This window comes from Lemur catta, chromosome 1 (genome assembly GCF_020740605.2).
Source record: "Lemur catta isolate mLemCat1 chromosome 1, mLemCat1.pri, whole genome shotgun sequence".
NCBI classification, from domain to species: domain Eukaryota; kingdom Metazoa; phylum Chordata; class Mammalia; order Primates; family Lemuridae; genus Lemur; species Lemur catta.
This window is the reverse complement of record NC_059128.1, coordinates 6,190,326-6,196,325: the sequence shown is the minus strand read 5'-3', so window position 1 is coordinate 6,196,325 and position 6,000 is coordinate 6,190,326.

The following is a 6,000-nucleotide window of genomic DNA, read 5'->3' as shown; positions in this document are numbered from 1 at the left end:
AACCCTGTTTACTCCCCTGCCCCAAATGTCTTGACGGGGTCCTGCATGGACCAGGTGACCCTGAGTCATAGCCATGAAGGATGTAGCAAGAAGTGCAGCCTCAGCACTTCCCCACCCCAGTCAGCAGCTCCCGCAGGGCTGGCCCAGCCCACAGCTGCAGCTCTGCCCCGGCCAGCCAATCGGCCACCACAGGAAGCTCTCTCTGCAACTCTGCCCTTATCTCCAGGCAAGGCTGCTCTGCAGGGTTACCATCACCACACCTTATCGGAACATCTGCACCTCCTGAGGACGCAGCCCAGCAGGCTCAGAACAGCAATTTCCTTCTGATCTCCCTCCAGAAGCCCCTATCACATGCACCACAAACTGAAACAAGAACCCCCAGAGTAAATCTTGAGGGGCATCCTCCCTTGTGGGGCCTGGACCGGAGCAGAGGCTACAGGGAACCATATGTAGCAAATACCTTGTCCTCCTCCATCTGGTAAGCTCTTAGCTATATCACAGAACCCCAGCTCAAACGTCCTTTCCCCTGGATTTCCCAGTGTCTCCCCCAACCCTAGCTATGATGATCAGTGCTCCAACAATACCATGTCCACTTGTCTCACTGGATGATAATGTGCGTCTCCCTCACCAGACTATAACTGGAAGTTATAAACCTCCTTGTGGTACAAATATAGGTTGGTCACGTAGAATAGATGTAGGATTTAATCTTGGTTGATCAAATTAGTAGCTCCATGACCATGAGAAAGATTGCCTTTCTGAACCAGTTCACTCATCTGTATCAGGGGGACAAAATAGGGATCTTGATCACTGTGGGAATGGACCATTTCGAGGGCTAGAAACATAGCAGCCACTTCACAAAGGTTAGGGCCACACCCTCTCCCCTCCCACCTTCCCATGCCTGGCACTACACCCAGCACATGATTCTCACCCATGATTGTTTAAAGGAATCACTGAATGGATGGAACTAATTAAAATGCTGAGGTTTTACTCAATACACAATCCTTAGAGCATGGAGAGCTCTGTCTTGAGGAATAGCCCCCACCTCCCTACCAGAGAAAATACACCAGGGCAGATCCAGCTAGAACCCCACCACTCCCATTTGCTCTCTGCTCTTGGACTCGTGGAAAGACTACACTTCCCAGCATCCCTCACAGCGACCTTAGGGCCACGTGCTGCGTTCTGGCCAATGGGATGTGAATGGACATGTGGACACCTTTCTGAACCCAGCCCTAGCCCACTCTACATGATTCTTTATGCTCTCTGTCCTCTGTCCTTGTGGCTGAAGGTGAAGGACTCTGGAAAGAGTGGAGCCACATGACAGAAGGAGCCCAGTTTTTCCGGGGTCAATGCTCAGATTAAAATCTACCAATCCTCATGGACCCTAACACTGAAATGCCAAGTTGTTTGTTTTAGCAGCTACTATTACTTATCCTGACAAGTACAGAAATAGCAGACAAAAGAGGAATGCAGATTTCTTAAAAATTAAAATAGGTGTCATCAGCTTATCAGTCAAGTGGTAGGAAATGAGGAAACCAATACAACAGGATAAGTGGATGGACGTTTAGGTTATCTAAGGGCAAGCATCTTCTAGGACTGTTGCCTCTGATCATTGGAAAGGCAGGACTTGTGCCTACTGAACTTACGGCGCTAGGGAAGAGGTTGGAAAACACACATTAATAATCTGCATGTATCGGCTATAGTCAGGTACAGCTGGAAAAATATTAAAGAAAAAGATAAGCTGAGGGAAGAACTGGCCAGTTTGCAAGAATGGGAGGGGAAGAGAGAGTCCAGAAATGTGGGGTCTTACTGGATTGGAAAAGCCAACTGCTTCTAGTCCTCAATAGTCAGCAATGGGATTTTAGAAGCAATGGGCGGCAAAGACCCCGTAAATCTGAGTTGAGCAAAGTGACTAACAGTAAAGATCAGATTAAGGGTGTGGCCTTCTGTTCAGGCTGTTTAACTTCAAGGAAACACCGTAAGTTGAAAGAGAGTGAGAAAGGAGGGCACAGGAGAGAAAGCAAAGAAACGAAACCCACGTGAGAATCACACCCAAGGAGGGACCTGGGGTGTGGCCACTGGGACACGGAACCCGGCAAAGCAAATCGATCAGAAGCTTGCGATTAAATTCTGAAGCAATACTCATTGCCAAAGAAACCAAAAGTCTGAATTTTAAAACCCGTTCACTGTTCAAGACTTAAAACACATTCTGTTCTAGAAGAAAACAGGAGAGAAACTGTGACCTTGGCTTAGTTAAAGATTTCTTAGATGCAGCACCGACAGTAACAATCCTTAAAAGAAAAAAAATTGACAAATTAGACTTCATCAAAATGAAAACTTCTGCTCTTCAAAAGACAGTGTTAAGAAACTTTAAAAGACATGCCAAAAATCTTGGAGAAAATACTTGCAAATCACATATCAGAGAAAGGACTTGTATTCAAAATATGTAAAGAACTCACAACTTAAAATAAGAAAACAAGTCAATAACAAAAAGTGCAAAAGTGTTGAAGAGACATATCACCAAATAAGAGAGGTAGATGGAAAATAATCACATAAACATGCACAATCATTAAGAAAATGCAAATTAAAACTACAGTTACACACTTATTATAACGGCTAAAATCAAAAAGACATACCAAGTGCTGACAAGGAAAGAAAGAAACCAGTTCTTGTTTATTACTGTTGGGAATACAAAATGGTACCACTACTTTGGAAAACACATTGGCAGTTTCTCATAAAGTTAAGCATACACTTACCATATGACCATTCCATTCCTAGATATTTACCCAAAAGAAATGAATACTTATGTTCACACAAAAACCGATATGTGAATGTTTATAGGAGCTTTATTCATGTTGCCAGCCAAAAAAATGGAAACTACACAAATGTCCTTCAAGGAGTGACATCCCTATAATGGAATACTACTTGGCAACAAAAAGGAATGAGTTATTTTGTTGACACATGAAAGAGCTTGGATGAATCCCAAATGCATTATGCTAAGTAAAAGAAGGTAGGATCGAAAGGCTCCTACTATATGATCCCAAAACAGACCAGAGGTCGCCAGGGACTGGGGAAGGGGGGACGGGTTGACAACAGAAAAACAAGCGAAATTTGCGGGGTGATGGAACTATCCTAAATCTTGACTGTGGTGGTGGTTACATGATTATATGTATTTGTCCAAACTCAGAATTGTGCATTAAAAGGTGACTTTTACCATACTTAAATCATACCTTAACATTTAAAAATATGAAAAAAAAGCTCATCGTAGGCAATCAATAACTGATTAGCATTAAAAACATTGAAGCCCCAACCTCTCCTTGAGGAGGATGCAGGCTTCGAAGGCGGCATAGACCCAAGGAGGGCATGCCCCTCAACAATAACCTCAGAGGTGGCCAAGGAGAGAAATGGACAAGGGGGAGCCCTGAAGGATGGTCCCAGGAGCCACAGAGAACCATCGACAAGGAGTTTCTCTGAGAGACCAGGATCAGGACCTGACCAATGACAGTCCCTAGTCCTCAGGTGCAGACAGCCTTCAAGGCTGAGGATTTCAGACTTGCTACAAATCAGGGACTGCTATTATCTCCCATTTATCCATTCTTTGCAATTACCTGGCCTCTGTTCCACCACTGGATGTTGCATGTACGGGGGGCATGCACTTGTCTTTGTAGTTCATAGGCCACCAGGTCGTGAGGAGCCACATGTGGACCAGAGGTGGAGGGTTCTGTGTCACTTGGAAATCCTGGTCTTTAAGTTGGATGTGTAGACTGGCACTGGGGGTTGTTCCCCTTGGGGAGGGGGTGTCTTCTAAGTGCAGGAAGAAGAGTTAGAAAGCTATTTGATGACCGGAAAAGAGTTGGTTTGAGGGTTGCATGTTTCAGCAACCAGCATTGCCTATACTGACTGATACACACAGTGATATTTAAAGAAATTATGTGTGAACCTGGCATGAGTGCATCTAACATCTGAGCCAAGACAAAGGGCTGGGCTACTTGATGACCAGAAAGGACCAGGTTGCATGGGAAGATGATAATTCCCAGTCCAATTGTAGTCAGCTGGGGTCATGTGACTGAATTCTGGCCGGTTCTCTGCCTGGTCCCTAAAAAATCCCATGTTACCTTCCACTGTCTCTTTCCCTCCAATCCACAGGGCTGGAAGCAAAGGAGTCCACGGCAGTGGAACCACACAGTAGAAGGAGCCAGGAGCCCTGAGTCCCCACTTGCAGAAGAGCTGCCCAGGCAAGCCTCCTGGCTCTCATCAGATGAGGATGTGAGCAAGAAATCAACTTCTATTAATCTCCTGAGAGCTGATTTGAGGGCTGGTTGTTTCATCAACCAGTATTGCCTATACTGGCTGATACATGTGGTAAGATTTAAGGAAGTACATGTGAGCTTGGGATGAGTGTACCTGACATCTGCGCCAAGACAAAAGGCTGGGCAACACCCAAGGAGCTCACATGCCTTCTGCAGGGCACAGGTGGCATGGAAAGGGCCAGACAGCAGAGTGAGTGTGGGACACTGTAGTGAGGACTGTGGTCAATCCACATCCTCCAAGCTACCTCTGGGCACCATGGTGCAGCCTGTAGTCCCAGCTACTCAGGAGGCTGAGGCAGGAGGATTGCTTGGACCTGGAGGATCGCTTGAGCCCAGGAGTTTGAGGCCAGCCTGAGCAACATAGCAAGACCTGTCTCTTAAAAAAAAAAAAAAAAAAAAAAAAAAAAAAAAAAATTCCTCCAAGCAGAAGTCACTTGACAGTTTGAATTGACCTTTGCATCCCAGAACGACCCATTCCATAAAATATCCTGCCTCACTGCAGAGCTTCAGGACTGTGGAAGCCCAAGGACAGGGGTCCAAGAACAGGTGGGCAACATCTGGATAGTCTGTCATTCCTTGGTTATTAGAGCCAGCATCCATGCCTGGGGGAGACCCTATGCCAGAGCAGGGCAAGGCAAAGCCCAAGGGGACTGGAGTGACCTGGGTCACCAGGAAGCACCTCCAGCAGAGAAACCCAGTTTCCAAACCCGGGGCTCAGTTTGAAAACCAGGACCAAGGATAAGATAAAATCCATGGGCCACAAACAATCCACGGCACAGGGGTGGATTAACACCCTGGAAACTTGCAGCTGAGCTAACAGAATAGAGAGCTCTTGCCCCACCAGACAGGCAATACTGTTCCCGGGGTCCAGCATCGGGGTTGAGCCTGCAAGTGGGGGTGAAGGGTCCCAGCTAGAGGGAGAGGAGCTCAGGGAGTCAGGGGCCAGGCAGGAGCTGCTATTTTAGTTTCTTTATTAGAGCTTTATCCTGACTATCAAAGTTCTCTAATTAGTAACAAGGGGTGTGTGTGTGTTGGCTGGGGTTCTTTGGGAAATGGGAAGTCTAAAGGTTAAAACAAGTCAAGGGAAATATTGCTTCCAAGAACAGCCTAAATTATAGACCAAGCTGTAAATGGTTACCTATAGCAGGATAGTAAGCACATTGCAAGTTCTGTAAAAGCAGACGCCATGATTCTCTCTCCACACGTCTCGCACATGCCTCGCACCCATGGTGTAGACAGGTAAGTGTTTACCATGAAGACAAGGGTTACAGAAAACATACTTTATTCTTTGAGCGATTAAACGGGCTTTCACGTTTCCACAGAGTGGTGCATTCAGAAGGTGCATGCACGTCTACGGTTTCATACTGTTTTCCCAGAACCCTTACAGGCAGGATGTTCGCTCTCTGCAACGAGCACATGAAGAAGAAGGAGCTCAGAGTGGTGAGGTAAGAATAAAGCTGCAATCTCTACTCTCCTACAGATCGAGTTCCTAACCCCTGCCTCTACCCAGCAGCGACCTCACACACAAAATATGATCATCAAAACCATCTCTGGACATTGGCGAATGTCCCCAGGGGAAAAACCACCCTGCACTGCTGTAGGTGGATTAATTCACATGCCCAGGAAAGGGCTGGTCTCAATTCCTAGTCTCCAACTCTTGGGGCGCAGTGTGGTTTAGAACCAAGAATATTGG